Genomic DNA, 21,565 nt, shown 5'->3' on the forward strand with positions numbered 1-21,565 from the left:
CTCTAGGCAATTGAACTTTAGTTAAACTTAGGTGAAATTATGGAAAGGAACAGGCTTCTTTCTGGCTTTTGTGCTGTGTGAGCTGGAGGTGGGCGTCATTTCTTGCCTTCGTCAGCCTTGCTTCTGTGTGTGTCACCCTTCCTGGTGCAACCCAGCTGGCACACTGCAGGGCAACAGCTCCAGGAAGCAGCGAGTGTCTGCAGTGGGTGGAAGAGGATGGGCACTGGCAATGGTAGAGCTGCAAGGATGGACTAGATTCATAATCCATGCTGTTTTGTTTCATCATAGCAGCGATAAATGAATGACTAAAAGTGTTTGCTTCCCTTCACGTAAAGAAGGATAACTTTAACCCATCCACCTCCACCCACGGAGATTCATCCATCATTGGTGACTTCAGTTGGGTATGATCAGTTCAGACTGTGCAGTCTTGGAGAGCTGATGTTTGTTTAGATAAGGGCAGAGCTCCTCGAGAAGCAGCTTGTCGCCCTCACCTCCTTTGCTCCTGTTTCTCACCAAGTACATCCAGTTCAAAATCTCCCAGCTGTCATTCTAAGCTGTGCTGCAAAATGGGCTTTTACTTTGCCTGGGAGATGTCCTCTCCCATTGCTGTCACAGATGGTTTCTTCTGAAGGGAGGCAGCTGCCAAGTAGATGTCACAAATGCCTGGAAGAGCCCCAGAGTGCCCCTTTTTGGGAGCCATCCTCCAGCTGCTGAAATTTGCCCCGGAGGAGGGGGTGAAAACCAGCTACATCTTTTCAGAACTACGCTGGTTTCTTTTGCTTTCTCTCACCTGCAAACACTCACAGATACACTCAGACTCAACGTATATTTTCACACACACAAACCACTGGCATACATCAAGCCCTGCTCTTTTCACCACTAGCTCTCTATCATATTCTTCATTCCCCTTTTAAAGATGAAACGTATATATTTTTAATATGAAAAAAAAATATTTTGTCCTGAGTTTGGAGGAAAGGCAAAGGTTGTTATTTCCAATTAGTTGTGGTTTGCCCATTAGCAAGTCCTACTTGGATAAGCTCTTATGTGTGGTACCATGTGAAGTGTAATATCTAAGCAGAAGAGGCTCAGATAAGAAAAAAGCTGCAGAACTTAGATGTTTTCCTGTCACCGTTGTTTTAGAGTGTTATATTATTCCTGTTGTGTTATGTATAACATGGATCAGAAGAACAGATCGTGGGAAACTTTTCCTTCCAGCTGTAACTCAGCGAACAAATTGCCAAAAGCAATACCTATGCTCTGAGCTTAATGTTAAAGAAGAAGTTATTTTTAGAAGTTTTACCCAGCAAAAGCAAACTTTAGCAGTGCAGTGTTGCACTGGTGAGCTGACGGCATACTTTGGGAAGCCTTTTCATAGCAAGTGCAACTGAGCGTGCCCTTGCTGAACCTCCCTGCCCAGCTAAGACCTCTGCCACTGGAGTTGGTCAGCAAGGAGCAGCTCCGTTCTGCTCACAAATCTCTTTGTAGTGTTAAAGGAACTGTGGATCTTATGGAGAAAATCTATGGAAATGTTGTTCTGTGTAGGGATCATGCTAAGTTCTCCGTTTTTCTATTTGCTGCTTGTCTCAGCACAGCCAAGGTGGAGCACCTGCAATTTTTACTGTGGCACAGACAGCCCGATGGGCCACAGCAGCAGCGTGGTGGGAAGTGCAACCTCAACACCTCCGGGTGTGCTTATCTCAGGTCATATTCAGGGGTCCCTCGTAGTTGTGGTTTAACCCAGCAGGCAGCTGGACACCACCCAACCACTTGCTCACTCTCCCCATGTGGGATGGGGGAGAGAATCAGAAAGGTAAAAGCGTGAGAGCTCATGGGTTGAGGTAAAGACCGTTTACTAAGTAAAGCAAAAACCACACATGCCCGCAAAGCAAACCAAGGAATTCATTCACTGCTTCCCATCGGCAGGTGGGTGCTCAGCCATGTCCAGAAAAGCAGAGCTCATCACACTTAATGGTTTCCTGGGAAGAAATCCACCATCACTCCGAACATTGTCTTCTCCTCCTTCTTTACCCCAGCTTTTATTTTTCAGAGTGATACTACGAGCTGTGGGACATCCCTTTGGCCAGCCTGGGCCAGCTGTCCTGGCTGTGTCCCCTCCCAGCTGCTGGTGCACCCCCAGCCCCCTCGCTGGCAGGGCAGCATGAGAGGCAGGTATGTCCTTGGTTCTGCATCACCTGAAAACATCGGTGTGTTACCAACACTACTTTCATCAAAAACCCAACGCACAGCATTGTGTGAGCCTCTACAAAGAAAACCAACTCTATCCCAGCCAAAACCATAACAGTTGTATAGACTGTCATTTTGGGTTCTGCACCTGGGATGCAGCTGGGGAAGGTAAGTTGGGATTTGGGAAAAGCACTAGCAAGAAGGAGACAGCAAAACTAGAAGTGTGTTTCATAGGTTTCTGTAATGCCTATCAGCACAACAGTGGGCTGATAAATAGCTTGTAAGAAAAGAAAAAAAATACAAAAATGGCAAAGAGTGTGTGTGTATCCATACAGCACCTGTTTCTTCCTGCTGTTGCAGTCTAATAGAAGCTGGTGCATCTCCTTCCACCTCTGTCTCTAGTAAGCAAGCAGAGATGCTAGCTGTGCTGAAACACGGAGCTGGGTCCTGATCTCACTTCAGTGGCAGCCGGTGGTGTGTGACGTCGGCCTTTGCAGGCTGAACGCAGATGAATATGAGTCCATCAGATTTAGACATTGGGTTCAAAAACTAAGAGCTGCTGGCTGCTTCAGAATTGAAGTTCATATTCACGGTCATATTGACGTCAACCTAGCAATCTTCCCTAGCAAAAAATAGATACCATCACAAAATAAAGTTCTTTACTGATAAATTAAACCAGATTTTCAAGTGATTTTGGCAAAATATATGAGGATTTTTATACACTGCTGTTATGTTAGAAGGTGTGATTTTTAGTTTTTTTTCCCTTCATGCTCCTAAGTGTCAGAGCTGGGCTAGCAAAAATTGAAATATAGATGAAGCTTAAGCATGCAAGTTGTACTTTACCATTATTCCTGAGACTGTGAGTATGGCAGATACAAGAGCACTTCACTTCCACAAGTAGCAGACAAAATGAAACATCCATTTACTTTTCATGCACAGAAATGGTAATAGCAGTTGGAGAAAGGAGATGACAATTTATTTTGAACACCAGTCATTGCAGGGTGGTTATAACAGTTAGGACTGCTCCACAGCTGTGCTGCAGCCAGCAGGTTTTAGAGTGGAAATTTTGCCTCTCTGTATGCCTTAGGCTTGACTCTAGGTTTGTGAAATACATCAAAAAATGGTCTCGGGACGGTTTCTGGGCCAGGTCCTCAAGCATGAAATGTCTTTACTCTAACCCGCTACTGTTCCTCTTCTGGAGCTGCAGGTTACAAGAGCCACGCTTTCCCATTGCTAACTGGAACCAGTTCAGTGTTAAATTGTTCAGCCTGCATGTCCATCAGGTTCCTCTCCTTTGTTTTTGAAGGTTGTGATTCAGCAAGATATTGGCATATATTTGAATTCAACCAGGTGATTATTTTGACTGAAATATAATAATAATAATTACACTTTCCATCCTAAAATGAAGCCTGTATTTTATTGCTGTATCAGATTCCAACCTGAATTCTGATCTCCGATGCGTACAGCAAAATCTTTGAATGGAGCCAGAAGCTTAATCTTAACTGTTTAGCTCTCTTATTATAAGTCAGTTCTTGAGTGTCTTGTTTAGTCTCGAGTCAGACAAAGCCCTCCCTGAGCTCTGCTGGAGCTTTGTCCAAACTTGAGGATCTGCTCATGAGGATTTCCCATTTCTTTCCCTCATCTTCCCCTGTTACACCCCATGTTTCCTGCGCTTCTCTCTGCAGCCCAGGCTGGGAGCTGCCATCCTCACATGCCAACCATCTTCCCTGTCTTCAAAACCTCTTCTCTGCACACATTGCTGCTGGGAAGCTTGGCAGCTCTGACCAGTCCTTGAGGGGAGGAAAAAAATGTGAGAGAAGGTAAAGGAAACAAGGCAGAGCTATATATTGTATGATCTTTGGCAACCCTGGGGACTTTTGCCCCTGCTTTGTGGCTTGTCTCCTCTTGCTAGAAGATGCTCTGGGTAGGGACTAGGTCTCCCTAGACTAGGTCTTCCTCTCCTCACAGCAAGGACGAATCTAAATTCCAGGTGTCATCCTGCCTCTGGAGGGACTTCCAAAGCTTTTCAGTTTGTTGCTAAACTTGCTGCAGCCTTAACCCCTGAATGAAGGGAGGTCCCCATGCCGCTGCCGAGACAGAAAGCTGTGGATGACCCTGGCCAGGCCCCTCTGCTTTTGCTGGGCTTCTGTACTACCTGGGCTGATTTAGGTATTTGGGATGCAGACACCTCCCAGCTGGGGAAGTGTCTTCCCACCCTGTGCATCCGCACGGTGCCAAGCAGACCGAAGTGACTCTGTTTCCAGACACTCGGTAGGAAAAAACTAATGAGGTCCTGAGTTAATACAGGAAGATCAGGTGTTATAGTCGATGTAAAAAGAGAATACAGCTTGTCTAGAATAACTCTACGTGGAAGTCCTATTTATTTATTTTTTATGTCTGCAAGAGCCGTAAGCCACAGCTGAAAAACAGTCACTTCTGTGGGAAAATAAATAAATAAAAATAGCTATTTTTATAGCACATGGTTGTTTTGGACAGGATATGAAGAATATTGCATCTGATTGAAAATATAACAGCAGCAGAGGTGGGAAGGATGTAATTACTCAAATTGTATCTTGGCCAGGACACCACAAATATCTCGGATAAAGTGCCACCAGGTTGTCAGTTCCTTTCAGTGCCCGGGACATGTATCTAACAGCTCGTCTGGAGACAGCACCTCCCCCAGCACAGCTAGTTCTCCTCCAAAGGACAAGTGTAATCACCTCAATTGCTTAGCCCGTTTCATGCAATACTTTCCTTTTTCCTTAATAGCCTCCTTTCCCAAAGCTGTCTAAACCCAAGCCTATTACCTTACAAAAGCTGCCCAAAACAGTGTGACTGGAGGGATCAATAACACCCTTAAATTCCTGTGACACACATGGGTCTTATACCCTCATTTGTTCCATTCGGTGGAAACATGCTCCGGAAGAGGTGAGCGGTAGCGACGTGCACATATTAATGTTACAAAAGTGCCTCCAAGGAGACACCTGTGCAACCAGCAAAAGAGCCACAAGGCTTTCCTCTCCCCTCTGGCTGTGCTAGGGCTGAGGAACTCCAGTATTTGGGCACTAGTTAGGAGATGTTTCTTCAGTCAGGCAACCAGTCCTGAGGCTATGAACAGTAATCAGAGGAGGATGAGTGAGGGAAAGCACTAAGGGGAAAAAAGAAGAAAGTTTCTTACTACTATTTCTCACTCCTGTCATCATACGGATTCTGGAGGGGTCTTCTTAACAATCCCTGGACCACGGGGTGGATGCACCTCCATTTTCTCCCTTAGAGATTGGAAGGTGTTCTGCAATAAGAAATAATCCTTTGAACTCCATAGACTACTTTTCACACACCTAGTCTTTGTACAGCTAGTTCTCCCTGGCTTCTCCTTCTGGTGGTGTATTCATGTCAACAGGCCCTCTTTGAGGGAGTAAGGGTTTGCAGGAGTAAGCTGACAAACCCATTCCTGGGGAAAAAAAAAAAAAAAAAAAAAAAAAAAAACTTTTTCCTTCTTTTCTCACTAGAAGTAATTTGTGGCTCTATATTTGAAAGCTGCTTTTTGCTGAATATATAATTACCGTAATCCAGAAATGGTCTCCAAAGCGCCACAAAGCTGTATTTAAAATATATGTTAATCTTTACATCGCATATGGCCTCCTTGTTTCCTGCTTTTACAATTCCTTTCACTTCTAAGGATCTCTTAATTTACACGTCTGTGAAAACAGAATCAATTCCCCCATACACACTGTTGCATATTCTTTGGAGAGAATATATTGATTGAAAAACCTTCTACCAGTTTTATTAATCTCAAGCAATATTAACTACGTACAGTTGTAGGTACCAGTTGTACATGTGGAAACCTCACAAAATAACAATATCAATAATGTTTTGCAACAGAAACAATCATTTTATAAATAATGAATGTGTCATATTGAATTCTACAGTTATCTGGGGCACTTTTTTTTTTTACTTTTACAGGTCCTGTGTCCAATGTTGTTGACACCAATATAAATAAAAAATAAATCCATTGCATTCGATGCAGTTACATTCATGCTAGAGCCAATATAAGAGTCTTAGAGTAGTCATTTGTCAAATGAAAAAGTAGGACATAGCATAAGTACCATCTGTGGCGAGTGATTCATAAGACAAGAATGCAGCATAATCAGTTAAATAAATACTACCCTTGTGTTTTGTACTCTAAATGGACCTTACTCTAGCACAAATCATAGTGCAAGGTCAAAGCAATTGCAGGGACATGTGGAATTTTTTATTCTGATTCTTAGAACTATGTGGAATTAACTCTGCTTTAAGCTGGAGCAAAGCCAGAGGCTTGCAACTATTCTTTTCCACATACGACAGGAACTTAATTTCTGCCTGGAGGGACAGGACACAAGAAGCTGGAGCAGGTCTTAACAAATCAGTTGAACTGAAGCTGTGAGTTTTTGAGGGAAGACACCTATCAGCTAGTGCTAACTTGTATCTTGGCCATGCCAGGTCACCACAGGGCCTTGGTGAGCGCACAGTGGAGAGGTTGGCTCCTTGTGGATGGCCAACGGGACAATTCCCCATGACGTGGGATGAGCAGTGGGGATGTGTAAAGTCTTCTGTGCAAACATAGCTTAAACCCGGTCCGAGCTCTTGGAGCAAACCTGCCTAGGTTTGTGAGACACGTGGACCACGCACCTGCAGCCACTTTCCCACCTGCTGGGCAGAGATATGACCACAACACGTGCATTCAGCAGGCAACGACGTGGGCAAGAAAAAAAAGCAGTGCTCGAAATGTTATATAGCAAATGAAGAGGACTTGTGGGTAAAAATATTTCACCCATGTTCCCCCTTTTCCTTAAAACTCGGATTTCGTAAGGAGTTTGTTTTCGTGTTCTCTGTTTAAGAGAAGAAATTTATACTTCTCGCAATCATGACTCCAACAGAGGCATGCTATCCTTCACAGGCAGAACAAAAACTAAAGCAATAAATACTTTAGCAATGAGTCAGTCATTTAAACTGTTGCTTTAAAAGCTATGGGATTGTTATGTTGAAAGACAGCACATACCACATATATTTTATTTTTTCCTCACTTTATTATTTGAATCATCTTAGGCCGTAAAGGTCACTGCCAAGATTAGTATTCAGCATCACCAAACTCTAGTGAAACAAAGACCCTGCTCAAAAGAGGACCAAAATGTCAAGTAATGAGAATGAAAAAAGGATCGGTAGGAAAAAGGTGCCATGACTTGTCCCAGGGTTGTGAAGTGAGTGGGCAGCAGAGCGAGGAAGAGACCTGGTGTCCTGTGGCTGATAGCTGTGATTTTTCTTCCAGATTACATGGCCTCTCAGTTGTTTTCTACTCAGATCGGTTTCTTTGCCCTTTAGCTATTGTCACACTCAGACCCAGCACCATTTCTGACGGCAGTGAACTTGAGCCAGAAGGAAAGTGCTCTTTAGTTATTAGTGTCAGATGAAAATCTGAAGACAGGGTGCTTTAGTTCAGCACCCCTGAGCTTCAAATCCTTCAGCAGTGCCTTGGTTTGGGTGTGCCACTTTGGACCAGCTCCATCCTCATTTTGATGTGGTTAATCACAGCTAAAATGATTCAGGCTCATACGTGCAAACAGGGCTGGGACCCAATGGATCTCCCCCTGAATTTCTAGAACTCCTTGTTCTTGCTTGTTCCAATAATAATAAAGGAAAAAGCCTTTCTTTGGTGGCATTTTGGCTTTCTGCTGCTGTGAATCATTGAGAGGTATGTAATAACAAGAGGAAACTTTTCAAAACTTATTGGCACTGGAAAGAGGCAAATGTTTATTTTAATCCAGCTTGCTTACATTTTCCCCTTTCTTTTACAATTCCATTTGTAAAAAGCAATGTAAATTAGTGACATAGTCTTAAGCATGCAAAGAAGATGAGCTTTTAGAAACTCTATAGAATGTACAGTTTTACTAAAATGTGAAATACTAACTCAAATTCTAGTATTTGAGCACTGTGTGAAGGACAAAGGATGTTAAAAACATTACAAATGCACTAGCTTAATTTTTCAGTTTGTGATGGATTAGCTTTAACATGCATTTTAATTTGTAGCTGGATTTTATCAGCTGTAGACAAAGTTTGATAATCTCTTCTTGTTTAATTAGCACAATCCTCTTAGGAGGGAGAAATGCACAGACAATAATAATTCTGTATATTTTATGACAATTTCACACTGACAACCTGAAATATCTTCCTTTAAAACAAACTGATGTGGAATTCTTTTACACGTCTTTGCCCTAACTTCTCTGTTTGTAGTAGATGTATGTGTGTATATGGAAGGAAAAAGAGCGAGGGAGCTCACGCGATAAAATGTTTCCTCTGTGTAAAGAGCCAAGAGAACGTGTAAATAGACTGCATAAATAACAGCCGGTTCCTTAGAAACCAAGAGGCACGCTCGTATAGAGGCTTGGCTCTGTTACACTCCTTGAAATACGAAGCAACTCATTAACGTTGAGGTTTTACTCTGGCTTTTCCCCACCATCACCCCTGGATGAGATCTGAATCTGGCCCTTCGTTTCCATGCAGAGCTGGGCATTTGCTGTTTTTCCAGAGACTCAAATCCTCTCTCTGGGATGGGGCCTGGCTTTTTCTGCTGGTTAAAAGGCAAGGCATTTTCTTGCCTCTTCTAAAATTTCACCCACTAGATCCATCCTTTTCACACTGTCTGCTCTGGTTTGCCATGCTTTCTGCAGGGCCCTTTGAGCTGCTCGTGAATGTCTGTGGGGCTGTTTCCATCAGCACCTGGGGGAGATGAGTTACCTCCAAACCAGGGGTGTACACATCTATTCTGGCACAAGGACAGAGTGAAGTTCATATCAGCGGGTTCACGAGGTTAGCTTGAGCCTGTGGAAAGCTGGGCTGCTGTAGGGAAGGGAACCACCCTGTCCCCGGAGGAGCTGGTGCACCGCAGCAGTTCAGACAGCAACATCCCCAGAGTGTGCTGGAGAGCAGAGGAGATGCCTGGAACTCTCTTCTCCACACCAGCCAAATCCCACCAAGGCTGGGGCAGTGGCCCGGTAGCCGTACTGTCCCACTGGGCTCCCAGCACCGTAACACAGCCTCTGCTGGCCGTGGTTAGCCCTTCCCCTCCCACTAGGAAGCGCTCCTTGAGTCACACGGTGTGTAAGGCCAGCAGGAGCAAGGGCGAGTTTGCTGTCGTATACGTACACACATGAACCTTAGACACCTGACATAAACATTTCAGTGTATATTTTACACCGCAAGGTTTTTTAGGTCAGACTTTAAAAGGACTGAATATATTTTTTTTTCACTTGTGCTTTCCTTTGACTCTGCTTTTAAAAATCAAAGTCGTCTTCTCTGATTCCAGCAAGCCCTAATGGCAAATTAATGTTGTTGTGATAACTTGGACTGTGCTTTTGGAACATATCAGAATACTCTTTTGTTACAGCTCAATCCAAAAAGGGTTCTCCATCCCCAGCCCCGTGGCTGTTTTCTGAAACACTGAGGCTGTTTTCCCATTCTGCCCTGCCAGTTTCCAGGCTGGAATTGGTGAGTTCTGCTACAAAGACGTTGCTGGCAAAGGTATCATTTTGGAGTATGACTTCAGCGTGCTGTCCTGACCTTTGTGGGAAGCAACAGTGCACTGACGTTTGTGTTGGTTTATGTCTCCTGCAATCAAATTTCAATTAAAATTCATATATATAGGGCTCCATCTGAGCACCCTGCCACAAATTATGACAAATTCTTGATGAACCAGCACTGAATGGACCAGACTGTGCTTTCACCTGGCTTCCAGGCTGCCCTGACAATCAGGAATCTCCTTGATTTGACCCTCCCTGAATGTATTATTTTGGTCATGAAAATCCCAGAGCTGCCTTAAAAAGCTGCTGTGTTTCAGACAGGGTCTGTGTGGGAATATTCAAGACTTCAGTGATGCAAAGCAAGAAGGCTGCTCTCCATGTTGATGAGACCGCTGGTGTTCCCCGTGGGGAGCTTGGCTCTTAATGATGTGTAAGAGTGGCTGCTGGATTGAGAGAGGCTTGAGAGCAGCCAGCCACGGAGATGCCTCCGTCCTCCTCCTCCTTGCAGCAGGATGCCCCATGTCGCCGTGAGCTGCTGTGCTGGAAATATCATGAAGAAATTCTCTTGATTAATTAGCTGTTAAGGCCTGGTTCCCCTATATTATCTGATTCACACCAATTCCTCTACCTTCTGTTCTCCAGAATTTTACCTTTGAAGTAACTTTTTGTAAAGCCATATTCTGTGTGCTTAGGCTCAATGGACTAGGATCACACTTCTTCAGCTCCTCACATCTCATGATTATTCTTTTCAGAATAAATATATACATATATTGCTGCATTTCCATGCTTAATCTCAGCAGGAAACTTCACATTAAAGCATCTTCAGGTAATTACTACCCGGCCCTTTCTGCAGCAGCATTTCTGACATGGGACACATCTTCCCGCATGACAGTACCCAGATCAAAGAGCACTGCAGTATTGTTTTATCTTTTGGTGATGTGCGCACTAATGCTGCATCGGGCCAACGCCTGAAGGAAGATCTTACCCCGTGTTCAGAGACCCCAAATCAGAGTATAATTTGCCACTTGAAGTGGTAATATATCACTGCCCATGGGTGGCTGAGAGGCCAAAGTAAGGGTCTCCCTGTAGGAATCTCAGCTGAAGGGGCTGAAGCTGAGGAGGGAGGGTTGCAGTAAAATATAAATGATAGCAAGTGAACTCTCTTTTATTGGGCAGAATGGAGTTTATTCGCTTCTTGTACATACGAAACAAAAGAGTTTGCCCTCTCTTTTTTTATTCCTCTCTATTCTGCTGCTTTCCTGCTTCATGCAGGATGTTTGCAATATTGACTTCTTAAGGCTCCCTGGGCTGTTTATAGGCAGCTTGCTGTTGTTTTACCTGTTTTGCTGCTGGCTGTAGTAGCAAAAGGAGTTCAGGGCTTTATTTGTAGAAGTGGAATGAACCTGTGTGCAAGCTAGATAGAAAACCCAAGATTTCTGCTCCCGTTAAACCACATCCTACCTTGCCCGTCAGTAAATATTATTACTATTTCTATTATTATTATTATTAAAATGTTGAGGCTATCAAGCAGTGTTTTGCAGTGCAAGCATTAGGAGGCACAGCTGAGCTCGTCTGACATGATCCAGCAGAGGCAATGCATGCATACTAATGATTTCATTGTCTTATTTGTCTCCCAATGTATTTTAAAAGGTAAATTAATGTTCTTCTACCTGATCTTTAACAGACACCTTACATCCTCCATTAGGAACTCATCCACTTTCCTAAACTATTGCATACATCAGTCACTAGGAATGGATAGAAATTTGCTGGTGCAGGAAACCATAGACTTCAGAGCTGCAGATTACTTTGATAATGGGGATTCTTCTCTTTTCACGCCTATGTGTGCAGCTAGGGTAGTATTTATATTCAGCTGATGAGCTTCAGTTGAAATATTTCTGGAATAATTAAGAATTCAAACAAAAATAGTTGCACACCCCCCTTTTTATTTGTCAGCACTCATATAGAAGGCTCTGTCTTTTACTAGTGTAAATAAAGTGAATGATTGATGCTCCCTTGACATTTAGGGGCTGTCTTAAATGCAGTGCTAACATTTTCTCAATATAGCAACTTTTCAGAGAGAGATTTTATTTTGCACAACAAAAATATTTTTCCTGCTTTGCCTTGTGCACCCTCTCATCTCCACAGGCACTGTAACCACCTTCCCCAGGAGGAACAGCCAACTGCAGCAGCTGCAACTTTCAGACACAGCTGTGATAGAATACCCAATCTACACTGTTCAGAATAAAGATCTCTGTTTTTGTGGGTGGTAAATCGTAAGAAAACACCACGTAAGGACAGTTTTGGGGTCCATCAAATCCATTACTTGCTCCAGCAGTGGCCAGCACCAGCTGATGCTGAGAGCCCTCCAGATGTGCATTTCTGTAGCACGTCTCCAAGGAGCTGTTCTGTCCTGTTGCTCTCACGGTCTGACGGCAGGTATGTCCTTTTTCAAATGGTTCAAGACCACAAAGACTTCTGCTTTGTGCTGTGGTTCCCCATGTCTTGTGCCTCAGGGGTGAATGTGGGAGGAAGGGCTGCAGGCTGGTTAGCTCCCATGTTGGCTACTTACTGCCGGGCTGCTTTACGTGTACTGATAAGCCACTGGTCTGTCAAGTCACAGCCATTGCCTAGATTAATACGGGATGCATGTTTTTAGCAGAAAAGTCTTGCCCTACCTGTCTTTGCTTTCACATCCACATTCAGAAAATGAAGATAAGAATCCCCAATTCCCTCTGGAGAGAAGAGCGCGAGGTGTTTATTTATGTGTCAAGTCTGGGAAACACAGACTAGCAAATATTTATTGTAATGTTGCTCAGGAGGAAGGAAGGGGATCTGAGGTGGTGACAAGAGGAAAGCGCTGCTTCCAGCCCAGCTAATGAATGCCAAAGTCCAAGTCCCTGTCAGCTGCTGCTGCTCCATGGCAAGTTTTATTGCTCCTTTATTTAATGTTCCAGAAATCTGAGCTTCGAAAGGGCAGGGTTAGAGATGGCCCATGCCAGAAAGAGCTTGCAGCTTAACTGAGCAAGAGATGGAAAGCCAAAGGGCAAGAGAAGGCAGGTGGGATGGCGTGCCTGCAATGCAAAGCCCACATCTCCTGCACTTTTTGCCAACTGTGCCGTGCACTGGGCCAGGCTCTTCCCCCAGAAACACACTGTGCAAGTGAAATGATGGCCAGAGACGCGTGGCGTGGGATTGTCCTGGTCAGTGCATTGAGGGCGATTCTGTGCTGTTGCTGGGAAAGCTGAATCCCAGTTGCTGTTCTCAGGGCCCAACCCAGAGCCCTTTGGTGCCAAGGAGGGCTTTCACACAGATTTTAAATGGCACTCCATCCAGACCTCACTGGATAATTTCACTGACTAATTTAGTCATTTAACATTTTCAAATTAAGTATAAATGAAAAAGAAAAAGTCAAAGCAGGAGGAAAAAAAATGGTTAGTTGTCAACTACCACTTTTAGAGTGTAATATTTCTGACAGTAAGTGTAAGTTTCTCCATGGACAAAAGATTTCATGATTTATTGAGCCATTTATTAATTAGAAGATTACAGCAAGTCTGCTTCCCAGTAGCAAAAAAATAGACTTCGGAGTTAATTATAAATGCTGTAAAAGGGTGTAAGAAGATTCATAATCCAGCTCACTCTTTCTTCCACTTCAAGTTATCTACAAAAACATTTAATATAAGTTGAACTTTAAACCTGCTAAATCCTCTTCTGCAAAAAGACCTTAAATGTATGTAAAGGCTACTGTGACCTTTCTTGGCCAGGTCAGATCTGAATGTGTGCAATACCATCCAAGCATTAAAATCTCTCTGCATCTCAGCTGCCCTCCTCCGCCTTCGCTGTACCTGAGCGGGGCACCTCGCAGAGACCTTTCCATCCTCGTGCCTGCAGAAGCTCTTCTATCCATTCTCCGTGACATGTCCTCCATGATTCACATCTGTTTCTCTTTGCTCTTTAAGGACCAGTTGCCTGACCTTACAGCCTTGTTAGGCGGCTTTGCAATTCCTGATACCTATCCCTCCAACATACTTACTTTTGTGAAACAAGAAAATCTGATTCTTATCTTTTGCTAAGAGTTTTGTTTCTATTTCCCACAGGACTTTTTTTTTTTTTTATCAGCTTAATAGCCACAAGCTCTCTCTTTGCACTTGATAATCCCTTTGATCTTCTTCACTCATTGCTCAGCAGAGTGCCATAAGGATGGTACTACCTTTAATCTTTCTTGCCATTGATCAGCAATATTTCTGTCCTCTGCTTCCCTGTGATTCCTTTGCTGAAATTGCTATTGCATTCCCTCTACGTTTTCTTGGAGGAAGCATCATAACATAGGTGGTGCTTCAGGAGAAGATCACAGTTGTTGGAAGGAGCAGAGTGTTCAAGGAGAAAGGTTAAGGCCAGTAGTAAATATGTGGGATGTTTTGCATATATGTGCTGTGGTATTTTTTCTAGACAGTGAAAAAAATTAGTCTGATCTGTCTCTCAAGAGCTTGTGGCTGAAGCTATATCCTATTACAAGGCAAGTATGATGTTTCCAAGAGCAGATCCTAACAAATTCAACTTGAGATCTGAGAACACCTAGCTTTCCTTCCGCTTCTTGAAGTAAGTCATTGCCAAGAACAGATTAGCTGATGATGTTCACTGGCAATAACAGGGGCAAAGTAAAACCAAACCTTTTTTCCACACTTATATCATTTAACACCACCAGTAAAAATTAAAAAATAAATAAATAAATAAACATAAAAAACATATGCTGTGAAGAAAGTGAGATTCACAAAAGGCAGGCACTAGATCAAGGAGGAATCTTTTGCATATGTTCATTATTCTGGATATAATTACACTTCACTACAAATGTGCTTCACCCACCACATACTGCATATAGATTTTCGGTCTTCTAGGTAGGAAGAAGACAGATTTGGTTTTGCCCATTGTAAGTATCAGGAGTCCTTCCAAAACTGTAATTCAAATGTGAGTCAGAATTTTGAGCGCTCCAAGGAACGAACTACAATTACAGACTTTTATGAAACTAAGATTGTATTCCAGCAGTGGGACAAATGACTTTATGTTAATCTGATAATTGTTAACAAAAGCTATAGTCTGGGGCAGTGGATTCAGCACGCAGCTGGTTACAATGGCATGCTGTACTCTGCAGGAGATGGGAAAGGGGGGACTCCCAGACCCCATTTAAATAAATAAAATATCTTTCTGCTTATTTGGATTCCAAGCGAGCAGGAGCCATTGCTGCTCCATTTACATGACTGAAGGTCTTGCTTTCCCAGAGGAAGGAGTCTCTTCCTTGCAGCCTTGTGTTTGGACTTATTTTGTAACCAGCAGCAAAGCCACGTTCCTCTATTAGATCAGAGGCTGCTGGTGCTGATGTGCCAGGTTTTGTGATGTATAGCAGAGTGTCATCTGCACGGAGAGAAATTCTGCTCTCCACTCCCTCTGTATTTATACCTTGTATCTGTGAGTTATTGCATATTTTCCTGGCCAAGGTCTCGATTGCCTGAGAAAAGAGTAATGGGCATAAAGGAAAATCCCCATCCGGCTTCTGTCCGGGATCTGGAAGGTGGCTATTCAAAACATCCACTCAGGTCATGCAGAAGAGAAGTGAGAACAGATCTTAATATACTACATAAATTCACCTCTTAATCCTAGATGGTGCAGATCTGTGAAGGTGGGAAGCCTTCTTACTCCTGACCCTCTCCCCGGCGTGATTGTCACTGCTGTCGCCCTAGACTTCTGTGAATGAGCCACCCCTAGCCTAAAGGGAAGGGCGAGGGGGATCTGCTGAGGTCGTTCCAAAATGGGAAACGTGCCGAGTCCCAGTGCAGCACCATCACTGCAGGTTTATGTAACAGTTCTGTGTTTTCACATAATATTGCATAATATCAAATGCCTAATTATGTAAAATGTGAGAATGTAGATGGTAGCTCGATACAGGGATCCTGTAAGGTGAGGTTTGCCATGAAGCATGGGCAGAGCACAGCCAGAAATGGTTGGGAGGAACCAGAGAAACAATTGAAAGGGGAACAACATCTTTCCATCCTGATAAGTAAAGTTTAACGTCCTCTGATCTCAGAGTTTGTCTTCTCTGGCCTGGAGCACTGCTGGGAGGTATGGCCAGGACACCTTATCAGGAAGGGGCCAAAGGCAGAGGTGGTACAGGAGCAACTCTGGACTTCTGTATGTTCCTCAGCTTGGAGAAAATCGGGGGGGTTAAGGGAGCCCAGAAGCCCAGCTGGGACCTGAAAAGCGCAATCCTACCACATTTACAGACTATATACACGGTGTCAGAGGCTGTCCAGCTGCCAGCAGCCCCATTTGATCACTGTCAGCCCCATGGGGATCCACTGTGCTGCCCACTGTGGCAGGCAGCCCGCTGCAGGCAGGAGTGCGATCGGCTGTTTTGCGAAGCTGCAGGGTTCACTTTTAGCATCATTTGCTGTTTCTTGAATTATTTACTGCAATTATGCTGCTGATCCACAGAGGCATTGCTGCTGCGCATCATATCCAGATGTCTGCAAATGCACTCCCAGGGCCAGATCCCAATTTTAGCTACATCTGCAAAATATTCTCCTCTGGACTGAGGCCCTATTTCTGTTCCTGCAACTAAGCACACCACTGGCTTGTGGAGCTAAGTACTGTTCCTCTGAAAAAAAAAAAGCTCAGTGAGGGGCCAGATTTTACCTGTACAAGCTGAAAACAAGGCAGGCTTCCTCAACATCTCCAAAAAAATACAGGAGTCAGAGACCTGGAGCCAGGACAGAGACAAGGGTGAAGCTCCTTTGCATCAAGGACACTGCAGCTGTGCGGCTCTGCCCCATCCTTCCCCTGTGTGCGTGGGAAAGCCCTAATACTGCAAATCCTGAACAAGCCTTTGGGAGCACATGGGAGCTGCAAACGGTCTTTGCAGTGTGGAAAATTCGAGTCACCTAGTGGCAATCTATTAAAGGGCAGAAACCTGGAGTTTTAGTAAAATCAGGGCAGTGACACTCATGAAGACTAACCCATCACCAGGACGTGTTGTAATCCAGCCTGCGGTTCCTCATCTAAATTATGATTATTTAGGTAAGCACACCTAAAATGATGGACCTGTTTAGTGGCAACTATAAGCTGATTACTAGGAGCCCGGTGCCAGGCTTGCTTTGTGCTGGTTATTGCCACTCCGACCAGGCTGAGGGATGGAGCTGTCTCCCTTAGCCGAAAGCCGCTCCCCAGGCAAACTGACCTCCCAGCATATGCCAGAGGAGGTTTTGATTTATTTGGCAGTTGTGAGTTGTTTATAACTTGGTTTTGTTAAGATTTTTAGGCTGATGTTTATTTCCCTGTTCTCCCAATAATTTGGCTCACAGGCCAATTTCACCTGTAGGTGGGAAAGGAGTAAATATCAGAAAATCCATAAAGCACGAGAGATGGGGAACCAGTCCTGCTTCTTCTCATAGCCGTCTTTGCTTCCCAGATTAAGCAACCAATGTGTTATGAAGCTGTGCCTGTAGGAGCACAGTCGGTTTTGCTGGCATGAGGGAGTTTTTGCGACAGGCTCACATCTCTATTTATTGCTGGTGTTATTACTGACACCGGTAGCAGTTTTATGTATACAGCACCTCCCAGCAGAGCATTTGGGGCCCGGTGCAACTTGTTTTCAGAGCAATGCAGGAGGTTTAACAACATGGGATTCAAATCCATGCTGCTTGTAAAAGGTATAATTATGGTATGGTGTGTTTATTAATAATAAAAGTCGTGGTGGGTAGCTTTCTGGCTGAACTGCTGTGAGAAACGGGATGCTTCCACTATCTCTCAGTGGGTCTTCCCATCCCAGACAGCAATACTCTAATTAACTTTTGTCAAGTGGTTCATTGAATCTAGCAAAATGGAGCGATCCAGAGGTGCCTACAGATCTGTCAGCTGCTACCTGAAAAATGGCTTTCTGTTCTCCACAAGGAAGGGCTTGGAAAACACTTGCTAATGATCAGTTTTCTAAATTCAGTGTGTCCTGGGACAACAGAGGTGCAGGAACTGATGGATAACTTGGGGGAATGGAGCAAAACCCAGGGCTCTGTCAGCATCCATAAATGAAAGAGCCAGAGGGGAGTAAGGGAAAAAAAGAAGAAAAAAAAAAAAAAAAGGAAAGTCTTCCCCAAATTGCAATTCTCTGTGTGCCTGAATAAGGAACATTTATGCAGAAGGTGGTAATAGAGTTTTTCTTGAGGTGGGAAATAATGACAAAATCTGGGGGCTGAAATATTTAGTGTCCATTTGAGGAAGAGTAAAAAACCAGCATTACAGCTTTCCTGGAGCCTGCATGCATGTGTAAAATCAAAACCCTTCTGCTTGAATCATAAATTCCTATCTCCCTCATCTCTCCTCTCTCCCAAATTCAGAGATTTTAATACAAGAAGAGACTGTTACGATCCTTTTCTCTGACTCGGAGCAGGATCTGAAGGGAGCTGATTTCCAGACCAGGGTCCTGCTGTGCCTTTCCCACCCCTGCAGGCTCTCCCCAAGCTGGGATCTGCCTGTCCCCGCGTGTGGCAGCCCCCTGCTCGTGGCGAGGGATACCTGTGCATCCAACTGCCGGACCGATGCCTTGGATTGCAGGCTTGTCAGGACAGGAGGCATGATGTTTTCTCATCCGTGAACTGCCCGGCACATTTTTAGCACAGTAAGGATAATAATCACATTTCTGAAGCATGTTCTCCAGACACAAAATGATTTTGGTGCCTAAAGTGGGGCCTGGCTGTTTCCAGCCACACTTTCGATCTTGAAGACCCCACGTAGGGATTGTTTTCAGCCCTAAAGGTGCTGGAACTACTAAATATTTTCCAACACCAAATCATTAGGCAGAAGCTTGGCATTTCTATGCTGAGGCTCAACCCAGTAAATGTCCTCAGAGCCTCCCCTTTGGGGTCCAGACACACCTCAGCATCTGCGCTTGCATCCCTTCACTGCACCCCGGGGCGTTTCTGCATGCCTGTCTGTAACACAGCACCTCCCCTCTACAAAAGAGGTAAGATTTCAGCTCTCCTCTGTCTGATTCCCAAATCTGTGTGTTTTGTTTTTTTTTTCTAGGAAAGAATGAGGTCTCAGTCAGCCCTATTTCCATGCGGTGGAAAACTTCTATATCATTGCATGCAAATACATTTTTTATATTGGCAGGTGTCCCACTGGCTGTGTATGCAAGTATGTGTGTGTATATATATATATATATATAAATTGCATTTCTTTGTATATGTGTGCATATATAGGAATATGAAATGCAAATTTACTTTCAGCTTTCCATCTTGTTATTAGCTCCACAAAATGCACCCGTAACAGCACACGTAAAACTGCGTAATTTGGTCGTGCTGAATACTTTTGACTTCATTTCAATCTGGGATTCTGGGCTACAATGCAGAAGTTCATGAGATCATAAAATCTGACTCCTAAAATTGTGCCAGACAGTGAAACTACTAACTACTCAGTTTACACATGCAAGCATCATAATTACAGGTTTTTTAAGGTAAATTTGAACATGAATGCTTGCTTACATTTTAAATACAGAGACATGTAAACATTAATTACATGGTTTTTAAAGGTAGCCATTTATTTTCTTAACTTACAAACTAAAGGGGCAGATTTGGAAAGTCGCTCTGCCTAAAAACTTGAGCTGCTGTTGACATAATGTAGTTTTTGCTACATATTGTATTTTCCAGTGATAACATAATCAGCATAAATTTGATCCACCGTAAATGTACAGCTGAAGATAGAATTTAAAATTGTTGTCTGTTTGGGAGGATGCACATGTTATTTGATTTTTGGACAACATTTCATGTATAGCTTAGAACAGGTGCTTTCTCTTTGTTTAATTTAAGCCTAAGTCTTTGAACAGTATTTCAAGAATCGTTGTCGACTTTTGAACTATATTGCCTTGTGGAATCATAATATTAATTTATACAAACTGTAAACCTGTGTTGTTTCCAAATTTGCAATTCATCATTCAACTCTGCTTGAATAAATCATACAGGTTTTAATATGTAAAAATGCCTTTTGCTGTCATGCTCCATTGCAACTTCTTGTTTAACCTGGTTATTTCTCAGGGTGGATTTTTATTCCTGCCATAATTGTTTCTAATTGGATGTGATTTGCTGCCACTGTTCTGCACAGGGTGGCTGCCCATCAGCACAAGTTATATATTTTTCATTGCTGACCTGAAAAAATGAGGCTGAATTTGACATATCCGTGCAACAGAGTCATGAGGGTTTGTGCACCCTGAATTGTGTGGTGACACGAATGTGATCCAGCTCAGACGTGTGAAGATGTCTGTCCCTCTGCTTATCTAGCTAAACCATACCACGAGGTCTTCACCAACATTGGAGGGCTCCCAAGGTGCTTGATCAGGTCTGTGCTTCCTCTGCAAGGACAGGTAACACATCCCTCGGTGAGGCTTATGTGGATGAGCTGCTGCTCTGCTCTGCTCGCCTTGACTCTGCTCTAGTCGTGTTACAAAGGCAGGATTAGAGGAGGAAAATGAACCACAAATGCTGCATTATTAAAGCAAACCACTGGGTTTGCTCTTCCCCCTGCAGAACTGAAATTCCTCTGGGGGATTTCATGGACTTAACATTTCTCATGGGTTTTTCAGAGGTGTCCCTTGGCTGCTCTGTCCCTTGGGATGTGACCTCTGCCTGGCTGGCTGGAGAGCCACAGACCCCCAGCCTCATGCTGGCAGCTGGAGATGAAGGATTTGAATTCCTCAGCTGCCAAAATTTGCCTTTCTTTCCTCCTTTGCTTTGTGGGATGCTCTCATGCTAATGTTTTGGAGATCTGGAGCATTCTCCCTGCAATGCCAGCAGCTTCTGTGCCTGCGGTATGTAAATTTGTTGCCTCCAGAACTGATTCTGTGTGAAGTTGTGGCTCAGGACTATTATCATTATTTAATGTCACTTTTGCAGTAGCGTAATAGTAAAGCTTTTTATAAAAATATATTATCATTCTAAACTTTGTTGTTAGCAAGACAAAGCAGAAATAACAGTACGCTGGGTTCAGCCATCAATATAAAGGGTATATCATCAATCAAATCCATAAAGCTTTTAAGCTGTCTGGTTTTAAATTAAGGTTTACAATGCATTACAATGGGATATTTAAAACTGTGTACACGTTTTATCAGCTTCTCGTGACTCTATAAATGCTTTCTGATTAGTAGGTCTAAACACAGTGGACTTGATTCAAAGCTGACTTTCACAATTAATTCCATTTATTTTGCAGGACATTACTTCTATTGTATAGGGAGGACTCAAGGCTCTGTTTTCAGTTCTAGTCAAAGTCAAAATTAAATTGGAACTGACTTCAACACTCAGTAAAATCTAACAAGACTCAGTAAAACTGATAAATTAGAAGTCTGCCATTATATGAAGACTTTGGGCAGGATGTGGCATTGTGGTGGTGAAAGGGAAATAAGTAAAAAGGAGCGATATCTATAAGTGAATGCATGGCTAGTGTGTGTGTCATCCATTACAGCAGTGCTTATATGTCTCAAACAGGGTCGTGACTGCACAGTGTTAAATGCCATTTGGGTACATCAGGGAGACATTAATGTGCTGTAAAGATCTCGCAATCATAGACAACACAGAAAAGGATGGAAAGGGAAACAGATGCAAAATGACTTGTCTGCATTCAGACAGCCATTCAGCAGGAGAACTGTGATTACAACCAAGTCTCCTCATTTACAGTCTGGTACTCTGAATTCAACCAGCCAAAATCCCCATTCCTTTCCTTATCATACCTGCACCACCTGGCTGACAGCCATCTAGGAGAAGCCCTGATTTGTTTGTAAGAGTAGATGCATCATTGTC

General features: G+C 43.5%; 1 long non-coding RNA gene across 3 annotated transcripts in view; it reads left to right on the plus strand.

The window, feature by feature from the left end:
• The window catches only part of LOC106044873 (uncharacterized), an 89,022-nt gene that overhangs the window by 41,505 nt on the left and 25,952 nt on the right, over positions 1–21,565 (plus strand). The window lies entirely within an intron of this gene.

This window comes from Anser cygnoides, chromosome 12 (assembly GCF_040182565.1).
Source record: "Anser cygnoides isolate HZ-2024a breed goose chromosome 12, Taihu_goose_T2T_genome, whole genome shotgun sequence".
NCBI classification, from domain to species: Eukaryota; Metazoa; Chordata; class Aves; order Anseriformes; family Anatidae; genus Anser; species Anser cygnoides.